Source organism: Desmodus rotundus, chromosome 3 (genome assembly GCF_022682495.2).
Source record: "Desmodus rotundus isolate HL8 chromosome 3, HLdesRot8A.1, whole genome shotgun sequence".
Taxonomy (NCBI): Eukaryota; Metazoa; Chordata; class Mammalia; order Chiroptera; family Phyllostomidae; genus Desmodus; species Desmodus rotundus.
In genome coordinates, this window is record NC_071389.1 from 34,084,047 (window position 1) to 34,099,953 (window position 15,907).

At 35.2% G+C, this 15,907-nt stretch overlaps 1 pseudogene; it reads left to right on the forward strand.

The window, feature by feature from the left end:
• The first annotated feature begins 12,560 nt into the window (after window positions 1-12,560).
• LOC112314502 (large ribosomal subunit protein uL30-like) lies at window positions 12,561-15,291 on the forward strand (annotated as a pseudogene).
• The last annotated feature ends 616 nt before the right edge of the window (window positions 15,292-15,907 follow it).

Genomic DNA, 15,907 nt, shown 5'->3' on the forward strand with positions numbered 1-15,907 from the left:
ATAAAACTATACAATATTCCTCATAAACATAGATGTAATACTTCATGATCATGCAGATATACTTTATTTTTCCTTCTGATAACTTTGGCTTTTATTTTATTTTTTAAAAGATTTTATTTATTTTTAGACAGAGGGGAAGGGAGGGAGAAAGAGAGGGAGAGAAACACCAAGGTGTGGTTGCCTCTTGTGTGCCCCTTACTGGGGACCTTGGCCCACAACCCAGGCATGAGCCCCTATCAGGAATTGAAACAGTGACCCTTTGGTTCGCAGTCCAGTGCTCAATCCACTGAGCCACATCAACCAGAGCAACTTCAGCTTTTATATTTAAATCTGTTAACCAGTTTATCAGTTGTTGACAGATTGGTGTGAAATTCTCCAACTGCAATTGTGGATTAGTTCATCCTTTCAGTTCTATGATTTTTTAATTTCACTTGTTTTGCAGATCTGGTGTTTTGTGCATATAATTTTAGAATTGCTATGTCTTCTTGGTGACTTGATCATTATATAGTGTATTTCTCTGTTTCTGGTCATTTTCTTTGCTCTGAAGTGTATTAATTCTGATACTAATAAATCTGACATCAGAAACCTGGAGTAGAAGTCTAGGCTTCTGATTTGGACTCTGCTGACAGGCAGGGTGGGAGCTATTCATTAGTGCTGGGCAGGGATGGGAGTTCTGGCTCCCCACTAGTCCTTCAACTGATACCTCCCTACTTGAGAAAGATTAGAGTACCTCTGACTGCTACTCATTTGGCCTGCATCGATACTTCCGGGGATGGGGAGGTGGCTCCTCACTGCTGGGCAGTGGTGAAAGTCCTGACTCCCTACTAAGCCTCCTCTGACACTATCTTCATGATTATTATTTTTTAATGTAATGTATTTAAATGTAAGTTTATATAATTTAATTTTAAAGTGTCTATTTGAAACAACTGGATCACAAAATTCTTGAAAATTTAACAATCAGCTCTCATGAACCAGTGGGAGCTGGCTCCAGCACAACTCTTAAAATGCAGTGACCTTTGATCCAGCAACTCTACTACTAGGAATCTACTCTAAGGAATTCTAAATTTCTCTTAAATTCTTCTGTGCAACGGTTTGCTTGACATCTCTAATTGTGTGTCTAATAGGCATGTCAAATTTATTATGTCCAAAACTAAACCCTTAACTTTTATTCCATAAAACTTGTTTCTCTTCCTGTGTTTCCTATTTCAGTAAATGGCACACAATCACCAAAATACTCGGGTTAGTTAGCCTTGATTCTTCTTTTCCTTTTAGACCATCTAAATTATTGGCAAATCCTACTGACTGCATCACTAAAATATATTATGAATCTGATGACTTCTTACATTCTTCATCACTGAGCCTCATTGGTTCTAACTAGCTGGTATACCGATCGGTGAAGTAATTACTGTGGCTTTGTCTGGCCAGGAATGAGGTACATTCATTTCTAGGGCCACTGAGTTAATCCTACCCAAAACACGTGGATGAATTGATCCTGGCAAAAATACAATTTTGGCTATCATATTGCAGCATAATCATTTAAGTGCTTATGTTATAAACATTAATCTATACATATATAGGAGACTAAGTAGGAAAGAAAAATAAACCCAGCATTTAGTGCCTATAAAGTATTTTCATATGTAGCATGTTTTCAAATGTGAGTTAATTTATGTGACCTAAACAAGGCTTTGATTTTTTGAAACAAACCTTTTTTAAAAAAACAGACATTTTTAATTGTCTAGAGCCAGTTTTTTTCAGTTTATTGTTTTAAAAAGACAATGCTTAATCTTTTTTCACATAGCATGGAATAGTATAATAATGTATGCAAATTCATGGTAAGCTCCTCTAAATGGCAAAAATACTTTTTTTCTAAATACTCTTTTAATTCACTGCTCACATACTTAAAAGAAAATATAAAAGCAAACCTGTTTTACACCTTTGTGCCAGTATCATTTTAAACCTCTGTTTAGTTTATTGCTGATTTCTCTAGTTTCTTCACTTGTCCCAGGAGAGAATAGTTTTCTTCATTTGAAATATATAACTGCCAAATAAGACATAGTTCTAAACTTGAAACATTCAGTCTTATAAAAGTTACCCAGACTTTTAAACTGCAGTAACTACTTTATATTCAAAATCTTAGAAGAATTGTAACTCTTTAAAAGAGATAGGTTCTCTCCATTTAAACACATAAGATTATTGCTGTTTAAGAAAGTAATGTCTGTTAGGTGCAATTTATATATTCAATACACATTTCAGTGCCATCACATATGAGGACTGTGATGGGGCTGAAACTGTCAAGAAGACAAACTTGGTTTCTGCTACTTGGAATCATAGTTTTGGCATATTTATATAGATGTTTTTGTACTGCTTATATATGCCCTAGATTCTTAAATATATACAGGGTCTGGCAGAAGTAACACCTGCTTGAGTATGGTTGGTAGGATAATAATATGGGCATAATAATTTTAGTTTTAATTTGAACATTTTACCTAAAATGCCATATACTTGAACGTGATATTGATATGTTACAGAACTACATGATTGTGATTTTGTAATAAAAAATTTTGTAATAAAACAAGGGGTGTTATTTGTGCCAAACAGTGTATATTTTTTCTTCCAACCCCCAATACCTCACTCCCACTTACTCCCTTCTCTTTCAGGTCTAAGAGTGCTAATGACTTTCGCTGTCTTTGGTTCTTTTCTTTTTTTTAACAACACTTAAAAATTTTTATTCATTATTTTTAAAAAATTTTATTGTTATTCAAATACAGTTGTCTGCATTTTCTCCCCATCCATCCACCCCACCCCAGCCAAACCCACCTCCCTCCCCGACCTCCATCCTCCCCTTTGCTTTGGTTCTTGAGATCCTCTTCTTCCCTGAAACTTGCCCACATCTCTGTAAATAGTCCCTTTATAAAACTCCCTTAATTTAAGTCCTTTTGTGCATGCCATGCATACTGAATGAAGGTAGGAGTTAGAAATATTCAGATTTTGCTTAACCATTGACTTGTTTGGGTAAATGCTTTAAAGAGCAAGGTGCCTATCTTCTAAAGTACCATTCCTGTCATCGCTTTCATCCTCAATCTCAACATTGTGTTTGTTTCCATAATAACTTTTGTCCAAAATTTAATTTTTTTATTTTCTTACTTACGATCTTCTCCAGTAGGCTATATGTTACATAAGGCTGAAGCCATGTTTATTTTTTTTACTCTTGTTTTCCTTGTGACCAGCATATAATAGATGCTTAATAAATATTTGCTCAGTTCCTTGTTTAACAAATATTCATTAAGTACCTACTGTGTGCCAGGCTCTGGTTAAGCTTCTAAGAACAGAAAAATAAACCAATCCCTTCTTATATGAAACAAATAAATAATTGTGTTTCAAATATAGATCTAGGGGATATTAGTAGCCCTTACACGCAAAAAAAATTCTATGGACAAGTAAATTTGGGAAAGTTACACAAAAGCTGAATTGATTTTTTTGTTGCATGTTTTATTAATTACTTTAATAAGCAAATATGAATTTGCAAGAGGAGCTTGATATATAAGTAGTATATTCTAAGCTCTGTGTCACAGAACCCTTATTTATTTGTTTTTATATTAAATTTATTGGGTGGCATTGGTTAATAAAATTATATAGGTTTCAGGTGTACAGTTCTATAATACATCATCTGCATATTGTATTGTGTTCACCACCCCAAGTGAAGTTTTCTTCCATTACCACTCATCCCCCTTTACCCTTTTCTCCCACCCCACTCCCTTTCCCTCTGGTAGTCACCATACTGTTCAGAATCCACGTTTCAAAGAGCAAAGATAAAGATTTCAAAATAGGCCATATTTTGGGAGGAAGGCATGGTTGTTGTTTTGGATTTTTTAAGTAGGTCACGGAAAATTTGACTACAGGTACAATTTCCCTATCTAATCCTTATTTGTCTCCTATTTATTATTTTTAATCAGTTAATTTAAACATATAATACAAAATGAACATTATGACTTAAGAGCGGGTTATGCCTCTTACTTTTATTATTTATTTATTTTCTTTTTTTTTTATTGTTACAACTCACAGATGTCCCCATTTCCCCTCCTTTGCCCACCTACCACCACCCTTCCCCACCCTTCCATCTGGCCTTCACCACACTATTGTCTGTGTCTGTGGTTTATGCATATATGTTCTTTGGCTAATTCCTTCACCTTCTTTCATCCAGTCGCCTTTCCCCCACCACCCTGACAGCTGTCAGTCTGGTCCATGTATCCATGCCTCTGTTTCTATTTTGTCAGTTTATTTTGGTCATTAGATTCCACATATAAGTGAGATCATATAGTATTTGTCTTTCATCAACTGGCTTATTTCATTTAACATAATAATCTCCAGGTTCATCCACGCTGTTGAAAAATGTAAGAGTTGCTTCTTCGTGGCTGCATAGTATTCCATTGTGTAAATATACCAAAACTTTTTGTCCACTCATCTACTGATGAACACTTGGGCTGTTTTCTCTTTTAGAAGATATAACACAAATGTAAAGTTTTGCAGTTGATGCATGAGGTCATGTATGATTAATAATAGATCTTCAATAGAATAGTTTGTTTCTTAAAGGGTACACACAACATTGAAAAAATTGACATGATTTCAAATTGAGGCATGTTTTATTCAGGGCTAAACCAGCATAGACTTAATACACTTTGCTGATTCACCAGGACAGCCTACTGCACAAAACATATACCTTTTCATTTCCATGCTTTAAGTGTTCTTTTACTCCCAGAGAAGTCCTAGTTCCACCTCTTAATCTCTGTGTCTATAGAAAAAATGTGTTATCTCTGAGCCTCAGTTTCCTCAACTATGAACTGAGATAATAATAGCTATCTCAAAGGATTAAAGAAGATCATATATATAAGTCTTCTCATGAGTGGAAGGTTTCTGATGTGCCAGGGAAAGGGTAGAATGATGGATGTGGTAATGGATTAGAGTTGAAGACATCAGTAAGCATGCATGTTTAATTAATGTAGATACAAGTGGTTAAATATAGAAATATGAATAAATATGTGTATATATGAGTTGGGTTAGTATATGCACACATATTTCTTTGTTCTGTCAGCTGAGAGGGCTTAGGAGAAATGACACCCTAAACACAATGAGCACACTTAGAACCTAGATCTTGGCTTCTAATACCATTTTCCATGAAAAGGAACCTGGGCTCCTTGGAGAGATGGATGATTCTAGGGCTGAGGTAAGAAATATACAAGATGAGCCTGGATTGTCTTGTGGTATTAGAAAGTAGGAAATTGTTACACACACACATTGGTGGGATATGTAAGAGGAGCACAGGAGCCAACTGAAAGAACTCCCAATAGCCAAAGCTGGAACAATTTGAACAAAATAAAGTAGCATCAGATTATAACCCAGAGTATAAAATAAATAACCATGAGTTCCTACTAATGTCAATAAATGACTGAATAAATTAATTAATGGAGGAAAATAGACAAATCGGATATTCCAACTTAAAGAAAGGAAGCATAAGTTCCCATTTCTTAAATGTGGGCTGCACATAGTGACTTTCTTCCAAAGAGTACAATATAGAAAGGGGAAAAAAGAATAGCGTTATAGTAAAGAAGCCTGACTAATACAAGTCAGATGATCAAGGTCAATATCAATAGTCTAGTCATGTTGGTGGTATATAACCTTGAAATGATATAATAAAAATGGCACTTTGTATTTACAACAAAAAAACCCAAACTCATACCATTACACACTTATTAGAATGGCAAAAATCTAGAACACTAACAACACTATATTTGAGCAAGGATGTGGATCAGTAAGGACTCTTGTTCATTGCTGGTGGAAATGTAAAATAGTACAGCCACCTGAGAAATTTGGTAGTTCCTTACAAAACTAAACATACTCTTACTATTTGATCCCACAACTGTGTTCCTTGGTATTTATCCGAAGGAGTTGAAAAGTTATATCCACTAAAAAACCTGCACATGGATGTTTATAGCACCATTATTCATAATTGCTGAATCTTGGAAGCAACCGAGATATCCTTCAGTAGGTGAATGAATAAACAAACTGGTACGTACACTCCTAGAAGGGAATATTATTCATAACTAAAAAGAAATGTGCTAGCAAGCCATGGAAAAACATGGAGGCACCTTAAATGCATGTTACTAAGTGAAAGAAGCCAATTGAAAAGCTATATATTATATTATTTCAACTATATGCATACTTTATCTCTAATTTTCTCATTTTAAAAATGTGACTAAAAATAGCACCTACAATAATTGTCAAAATGAGATGAGGCAATGTAAACATTCATTCATTTATTCTATTAATCTTTATTGAGTGCCTACTATGAGGGAATCCAAGAGGACAGGTTTTGGGGGTTGAGAGGTGTGGGGTGACAGGGAATAACAGGAGTTCAGTTTTGGCCTTGCTAAATTTGAGGTGCTGATTAGCTATCCATGTGGAAAAAGTCAAATAAATAGTTATATATGAGTGTCTTGAACACAGGGAAGAAATCATGGCTGGAGATGAAGTTTAGCCTTATAATTGTGAGATTGAATAAATTGACTTGTGGGACACTCCAGCACTGAGCACTCAAGCACAAGAAGAATCGGAGGAGCTTAAGCAAGGGAAACCAGAGGGGTAGGGAAAAAAATCAGGAGACAATGTCACAAATGTAAGAAAAGCTCAAGGAGAAAAGTACTGAATGCTTCAGCGAATGTAATTTCAACTCCCTAAAAAATTAAGGAGTAGTTACATTTATACAGTCCTAAAATTATTTGGGCCCTTTGAAGGCAACAGCGAGGCTGATGTGGCCCCCAGTGAAAATGAGTTTGTCACCCCTGGTGTAGAGAATTAAAAAACAATAATAAAACTGACTAAAAGTACACCTGCTTTTCACTGTCCCCATGTACCAGCACTTCGAAATCATGCCAGTGATAAAATACTCCTCTTCCCAAAATCTTGTTCATATAAGTTCTAAACAGCTGTGTGCTTACACTGTCAGTTTTAATGAGAAGCTTTCAACTAGCACATTTTTTATCATTTAAACATTGTATTCTACATGGAAATTAATTTAGAATTAGACTCCAGCTCACACAGACACAGACGCCCATTTGTTTTTAAAGTAAGGTCATAATGTTTCAGAATTGCTTGAGTTCACTCTCCAAGTGCTCTCCAACCACTGAGCTACGAAATATTCTTGCATTTAAACAGAATAGTTGATATAACTGATAACAGATTGTAAAGATAAAGAAATGAACTTGAGTTTAATTGTCATTTTACATGATTAAATGGAGTTCTTACCTGCGTTTAAAATTTCAAATTTCAAATTCAGACACATTTGCAAGCTGTTAAAATCAGTTCTGAAGAAACAGATATGTAATTTCTAAAATTTATTGTGAAATGGGATTTTTGTGAATTTCTGCCAAGCTTACCTTTTTGTTCAAGACTTTTTCTATTTGTAGATATGTTGCTTTTATTTTAAAAACAGCTTTCAAAAATTGAAGTCAATAGAAAAAGTTCTTCAACAATGAATAAAGATAGATTGACAAATTTAGGTATATTCTGTATTGAATGAGTATATTAAGAAGACCAATTTTGATGGAGTCATTGGTTCAGAAGGGTTAAAAATAAAATGTTATTCATTACTACAACAGACCAACATGTAAGTATAAATTCCCTTCCCCTTTGAAAAATGAGCTAATTTAAAAAGTATTAATCTTTTATTTTTTCTTTTTCCACACTGTGATATGTCTTTATTTTTTCTTTGTTGTATTTTCAACAAAAGAAGATTCTCGGCTCATTCATATATGGTCAAGCAATTTATGACAAAGAGGCCAATAATATATAATGAGGAAAGGATGATATCTTTAATAAATGATACCATTCCTTTTGAAAAAATTGTACAATTGCATGCAAAAGAGTGAAACTGGACAACTATATTATACTACATACATACCTCAACTGAAAATGAATTAAAGGCTCGAACATTAGAACTGAAACCATAAAGCTCCTAGAAGAAAACATAGATGGTAAGTTCTTTGATATCAGTCTTGGTGATGATTTTTTGGATCTGACACCAAAGCAGGCAACAAAAGCAAAAATAAACAAATGAGACTACCTCAAACTAGTAAGCTTCTGCACAGCCAGGAAAATCATCAACAAAAATGGGAAGGCAACCTACCAAGGGAGAAAATATTTTCAAATCATGTATATGATAACAGGTTAATGCCCAAGAAATATAAAGAACTCATACAATTCGATAGCAAAAAACCCCAAATAATCTGATTTAAAAATGATCAGAGGATCTGAATAGACATATTTTCAAAGACATACAGATGACCAACAGGTCCATTAAAAGGTCAACATCACTAATCATCAGGGCAATTCAAATCAAAACCACAGTGAGATATCACTTCACACTTGTTAGAATGGCTGTCATCAAAAAGACAACAAACAACAAGTGTTGGTGAGGATGTGGAGAAAAGGGAACTCTTGTGCAGTGTTGGTGGGAATGAAAATTGATGCAGTCACTATGGAAAACAGTATATGGAGGTCCCTTAAAATACTAAAAATAGTACTATGATATGATCCAGCAATTCTACTTGTAGGTATTTATCCAAATAAAATGAAAACAGTAACTCAAAAGGATATATGTACCCGCATGTTCATTCCAGTATTATTTACCATAGCCATGATATGCAAACAAACCTAGTGCTTACCAATAAATGAATGTATAGAGAACATATGGCATATATATACATATATATGTGTGTATGCATATACACAATAGAATATTCAGCCATAAGAAGAAGGAAAGCTTACCATTTGTGACAACATAGATGGGACTTGAGTGTATTATGCTAACTTAAGTATGTCAGACAAAGAAAGACAAATACCAAGTGATCTCACTTATATGTAGGCTTTAAACAGACAAACCAAACTCATAGGTACAGAGAACATTTCCTTTTCAATTACAGTTTACTTTCAATATTATTTTGTATTGGTTTCAGGTGTACAGCACAGTGGTTAAATAATCATACACTTTACAAAGTATTTTTCCAGTACCCACCTGACTCCATATGTAGTTATTGTAATATTATTGACTATATTCCCTATGCTGTACTTTACATCACTGTGACTATTTTGAAACTACCAATTTGTACTTTTTAATTCCTTCACCTCATTTACCCAGTCCCCCAACACCCCTTCCCTCTGGTAACCACCAGTCTGCTCTGCAGAGAACATACTGATGGTTGCCAGAAGCAGAGGGTGAGGGGTGGGCAAGAAGGGTAAAGGCACAAACTTCCAGTTATAAAATAAGTAAGTCCTGGGGATATAATGTACAGTATGGTAACTATAGTTAATAATACTGCATTATATATTTGAAAGTTGCTAAGAAAGTAGATCTTAAAGGTTCTCATCGTAAGAAAAAAATTTTTCCAACTGTGTGGTGATCAATGTTAAGTAGACTTATCAAAGTAATCTTATAATATACACAAATATAGAGTCTTATGTTGCAAACCTGAAACTAATATAATGTTGCATGTCAGTTATATCTCAATTTAAAAAGATATTTTTTACTGTCTGCATGTGTTTTCTGGCATTATGATTATTCATTTCATTATCTGCCTTTTACTAAAAAATAATTTTGTCATCTAGAGGAAGAATGTGTTAACAAAATGATCCGATTCTGCTATCAAATACACTAGGTACACCACTTCCCAAACTATTAAAAACAATTTAATACCTTAATAATGAGGTTTAGAATGTTCTCCTTTCCTGCACATTCCCTGTCTCTAAATTCATGGCACTTTATTGTTTACATTTTATTCTGGCTCATTCACCAATTTGTACATCTTATGAAATTACAAATTATCTTATAGACTGTAAATTCCATGAGGGCAGTTTATATAATAGGAAATCAATAAACATAAATATATTAGTCTATTCATACTGCCTCCTAACTTGACAAGAACTAAAATTTGAGTTTGAGAAGGAAAAGGCTTAAGCACTGAAATGTAATGATTCCAAACTTAGCTGGTCATGTTCTGAGGCAACTCCATTCTTATTTTAAAATAATAATTATTATAACAATAGTACTTTCCTCCTCTGTAACAGATGTCTCTGGTACCATCCATATCATGTATTCACAGCATATCTCTCATTTTAGCCATATCTGTGTTAGGTCATTCCAATTCACTGCCAATCTCCTACTCAAATATTTCTGCGTTCTGCCCTAAGGTCTCCTCCAGACATCATGGGAGCTTGCTCAGCCCATTTGGCAAGCACAGCCCAGATAAGTGAGAATTTAACTCCTATCTGAGGCAACTCTCAGTTGATAGAATGTGGAGTTTGTGGAAAAATGCACCAGCTCTTTAAAGTGGACTGGTTGAAAGGTGAAGGGATTAGTCAAAGAACATATATGTGTGACCCATGGGCATGGACAATGGTGTGGGGATTGATCATGGGAATGGGGACCAGACTGGGGGGAAGGGGGCAAAGAGAGGAAAATTGGGACAACAGTAATAACATAAACAATAAAAATTTTAAAAGACAAAAAAGTAGATTACAAAAAACTCAAAAACACATCTCTAAAATTTTTTTTCAATTACACTTAACATTTAATATTAATTTATATTAGTTTCAGGTATACAGATTAGTGGCTAGACATTTCCATAGTTTACAAAGCGATGCTCCCAATGATTCTAGTACCCACCTGACACCATACAGTTATTACGCTACTATTGGCTATATTCCCTATGCTGTACTTACATCCCTGGGACTATTTTGTAACTATCAATTTGTACTTTTTAATCCCTTCACTTTTCTCACCCAGCCCCCTAATATTCTTCCCCTCTGGGAACCACCAGTTTGTTCTCTGTATCTATGAGTCTCTTTCTGTTTTGTTTGCTTATTTTGTTCTTTAGATTCCACATATAAGTGAAATCACATGGTATATGTCTTTCTCTGTCTGATTTAGTTCACTTAGCATAATACCCTCTAAGTCTATCCATGTTCTCATAAATGGTAAGATTTCATTTATTTTTATGGCTCAGTAATATTCCATTGTATATATGTACTACATCTTTTTTATCCAATTGTCTATTGATGGGCACTCAGGTTGCTTTTATGTCTTTGAGGCTATTGTAAATAATGCTACAATGAACAAATATCTTTTTGAATTAGTGTTTTGTATTTCTTCAAGTAAATACCCATAAATGGAATTACTGGGTCATAAGGTGACTACCTATTTTTAATTTTGGGGGGTCCCTCCATACTGTTTCCACAGTGGCTGCACCAATTTGCAATCCCACCAACAGTGCACTGAGGTTCCTTTTTCTCCACATCCTTTGTGGATTTGATGATGACAGCCACTCTTGAATTGAAGTACCCGCTGAGCTAAAGCCAGCCCAAGATGACAGCCATTCTGACAGGTGGTAAGTGACATCTCACTGTGGTTTTAACTGGCATTTCCCTGATGATTACTTTCATTGAGCATCCTTTCATATTTCTATTAGCCATCTGTATGTCCTCTTTGCAGAAGTGTCTATTCAGGTCCTCTAACCATTTTTTTAACTGGATTGTTTAGTTTTTTAGTGCTGAGTGGTTTGAGTTCTTTATACAATTTGGATATTAACCTTTTATCAGACATGTCAGTGTCAAATATCTTCTTTCGTTCAATAGGTTGTCTTTTCCTTTTGTTTATGGTTCCCTTTACTGTGCAAAAACTTTTTAGTCTGATGTAGTCCCATTTGTTTATTTCTTCTATTGTTTCCCTTGCCTGGGGAGATGTAGCAAAAAGAAAATGAAAAGAACAAGGTCACAGAGTTTACTGCCTAATAACACATTCTTATGTTTGACTTCCTTGTTTCCTATTTCACTCTACTCACTTTCTCCCTCTTGGTTCCTGGGATTTTCTCTTAAATAAACTACCTGCATCCAAGAGTGTCTCTATGACTCTGCTTTCAGAGAAACACAGACTGAAAACACTCTCAACCACTATATTCCAATAACATTAGGGACTTTGTAGTTCTGTGAAAAGACAATCTCTTTCCTGCCTCAGGGTTCTTGTATACGCTATTCCTTCTAGTTGTGCTTTTTCTCATTTCATCAGTCTGGTGTCAACTTAAATATAACTTTATAAGGGAAACATTTCCCAATGTCTTAGAGCATGTTTGATGCCCTTATATCAACAAGTACTTTTGTTTAGTGGTACTTATTATAACTATAGTTGAATATTTATTTGGATACTTTATGTGTAAAATTGGTTTCCTGAAATAGATTGCAAGCTCCATGAGGGCAGGGATGCTCAGCATCTCATAAAAAGTCTGGAACCCTGTGGGATTCAAAAAGTCAAGAAATATCACCTGTTCATCATTTCTCTAGACTCTAGGGATACAGTAAGAACAAATCAGACCAACATTTTACTCTCATGGATCTTACATTCTAGGAGGGAGAACTAAGACAAAACCCCCAAAATACACATAAAATATGTGGTGTGCTAGAAGATAGGTAGGTGCTATAAGGAAAATAACAAAGGGATCTCTTTTTCAGCTGGAAACATGGAAGATGCAGAAGAGAAGAGGAAGGTACCTGCCATGCCAGAAACCCTTAAAAAATGCAAAGAAATTTCGCAGAGCTGGAGATCAAATGTCCAAGGAAGAAGTTTGCCCAAAGATGTTTCAAAGGACAAGAAGGACTCTTATCTTAAAAAAAAAAAAAGAAAAGAAAAAAAGAAAAGCTGAGCATTATCACAAGAAATAGAGGCAGAGATATGGAATTGAAATTTGAGATGTTAGAATGACAAGAAAAGCTGGCAACTTCTATGTACCTGCAGAACCCAAATTAGTGTTTGTCATCAGGACCAAAGTTATCAATGGCCCCTTTGTTAAGCTCAGTGCATGGGGGTACTCAAACCTGGGGTCAGGAAATGAACTGATCTACAAGCATGGTATGGCAAAATTAACAAGCAAATTGCCCTGACAGATAACGCATTGATTGCCCGATTTCTTGGCAAATATGGCATCATCTGCATGGAGGGTCTGATTCATAAGATCCGTTCTATTGGAAAATGCTTCAAAGAAGCAAACAACTTCCTGTGGCCCTTCAAGTTATCTTCTCCATGAGGTGGAATGAAAAAAAAAGACCAGCCATTTTGGAGAAGGTGGAGAATGCTAGTAACAGGGGATACCAGATCGATAGGCTTATTAGGATGAAATAAGGTATCTGCCATGGTTATTTTTGTAATCTGGTCACTTAATAAATAGTAACTGCTTTCCAACTAAAAAAATAGTAGCAAAGGGAAAAAGAGAGTGTTGAGGGAGTTGCAGTTTTAAATTGGGTGGTCATGGAAGGTCTCAAGGATATAAAATTTGAGACAGCATCTGAAAGATATGCTAGGGGTCTTTGATGCTACCAACTAAGCTATTAAAGGGTGCACATCATATACGAAATACAAAACTGAAAGCAACAAGTGAACAAATAAGAAAAACAAACAAACAAAAACTCATAGACACAGACAACAGTATGGTGGTTACCGGAAGGAAGGGGAAAGGAAGGTTAGTAAAGGGTAAAGGGGATCAAATACATGGTGACAGAAGATTTCACTTTAGGTGGTAAACACTCAGTGTGATACACAGATGGTGCATCATAGAGTTGTACACTTGAAACCTATTTAACTTTATTAACCAACGTCTCCCCAATAAGTTTAATTTAAAAATAGAATATAAAAAAGAAAATAAATAAAAGATACGATATCTGGGTTGAGTGTTCAGGCTGAGGGAAAAATAAGTGCAAAGGCCCTCAGGTAGGAGGATACCTACCCGAGTGTGTGAGGAGAAAATAGGAAGAGTGCAAAGTAATGGAATTCCCTGAAATATCACCCAAGAATAGGGAAGAAAAAGTTGAGAGAGCAATCTTAAGGAATCAGTGGAAAAGAATAAACCCACTTTCTGCTAGCACTGTACCAGATCCAGCTTGTTTAGTAAAAAAGCTACAACTATATGATAAGCTAGCAAATGGTTAGTATCATAGAAAAGGAAGAGAAAAAGTTCTTGAAGTCGAGTAATAAAAATAATCAAAAAAGTAAATGGAAGAGGCAGCATGTGAGCAGGACCTAAAAATAACATTGAATACTGCAGAGCAGATAGAATTTAAAGGTGAGAAGAAAAGACTACTAACTAACTGGCTATATTAGTCTGGATTCCCTAAAGAACAAATCCTGAGACAAAGATGAAATGCTAATGTAGAAGTGAGGGAAAAAAAGAAGTGAGGGAAGGAAAAGCTGGTAGCAAGTACAATATGATACATTACTTCTCAAAGTGACACAGCGAGAAACTTGCCTAAACAGGATATCTCCAGACAGGTTATATGGAAACGCCATGCCTCAGAAAAGTCTACTACAAAAGAATGAAGAGGGAATTTACTGGCTCGCCACTCCCGGGTCCTGCCCCCATTGTCATAACTGTGGCATGGTCCATCATTTAAGTCTGGAATTTGAGGGAGGAGTCAGATACCTCAAGATTCAGTTGTGAAACCAGCTGGATCCATTGGAGTCTGTAGGATTGGTCATGGGTCAGTAGCTGGGGCTGAGCATGGGGTGAGCACATAAATTGGTATACTCACTTTAGAAAACTTTTTGGCAGTATCTACTAAGTCTAAACATCCAATTTTACTCCAAGAGAATCTACCCAACAGAAATGAATGGATATGTAAATGGATATCAAAGAATGCAAACAACATATCAACATATGTAAAAAATATTTATAGTACTTTTGTTTAATTGTGGCAAAAGAATGGAAATAATGCAAATGTTTCAGAACAGTAGAATTGATAAACAACTGTAATAAAATCATATGAGAGACTATTCAGCAGTAAGAAAAAACTAGTACTAAATAGGTTAACATGGGTGAATCTCACAAATATTACATTGAGTGAAAGAAAGAGTCTAAAAAGAATACAAGAACAGGCAAAACTAATCTATAGCAAAATGCATTAGAATAGCTGTTTCAGGGGTGAGGCATGGTTATAGGTAGGGAGCGGGTATGAGAGAACCTGGAGTGGTGGACAAGTTCTAAATCTTAATCTGGGTGATAGTTGAAAAGGTGTATATATATTTTAAGTCCATAGAGTTGTACACTTAATTCATTTTACTCAATGTAGTTCCATGAAAAGTGGTAGTATGGTCACCATTAAACTGTCTGAAAATGTGTAAATTTCAAAGTAAAAATTGTAATTGTAGGATTTCATGGAAGATGCTTTTTGACCGGGAACTTATCTTTCCAGACAAGGGTCTTGTTTACTTGCTATACCTAAATATTTAGTGATTTTTAAAAAATAAAATACCACACATTCAAAAATCATTGCTTTTGCCAATGCTGTTTTCTGCCTGGAATATCCTTTTCATTCTTTTAACCTACCCCAAAATTTCCCTAGTAATTTACATAAAACTTTAAGTCTTAATTCAATCAGCATCTCATCCAAGCCATCTCAGGCACAATTAGCAAACTCTTTGCTATGTTCTTTTAGCTCTCTCTTATAGCATTTTCAAACTGTGTTATAAGTTTTTTTTTAAGATTTTATTTATTCATTTTTAGAGAGAGAGGAAGAGGAGAGGGAGAGGGAGAGAAACATCAATGTGTGGTTGCCTCTCATGTGCCCCATACTGGGGACCTGGCCTGCAACCCAGGCATGTGCCCTGACTGGGAATCAAACTGGCGACCCTTCGGTTTGCAATCCACACTCAATCCACTGAGCTACACCAGCCAGGGCCAAACTGTCTTATAAGTTTTTATTGCCTGTCTGACTATTTCACCATATTGTAGCCTTGAGAAACCATTTTTGTTTGTTTTGTTTATAAAAAAGTATTATTAATACATAACATACAGTTTGAATAAATTAGGCACAATAA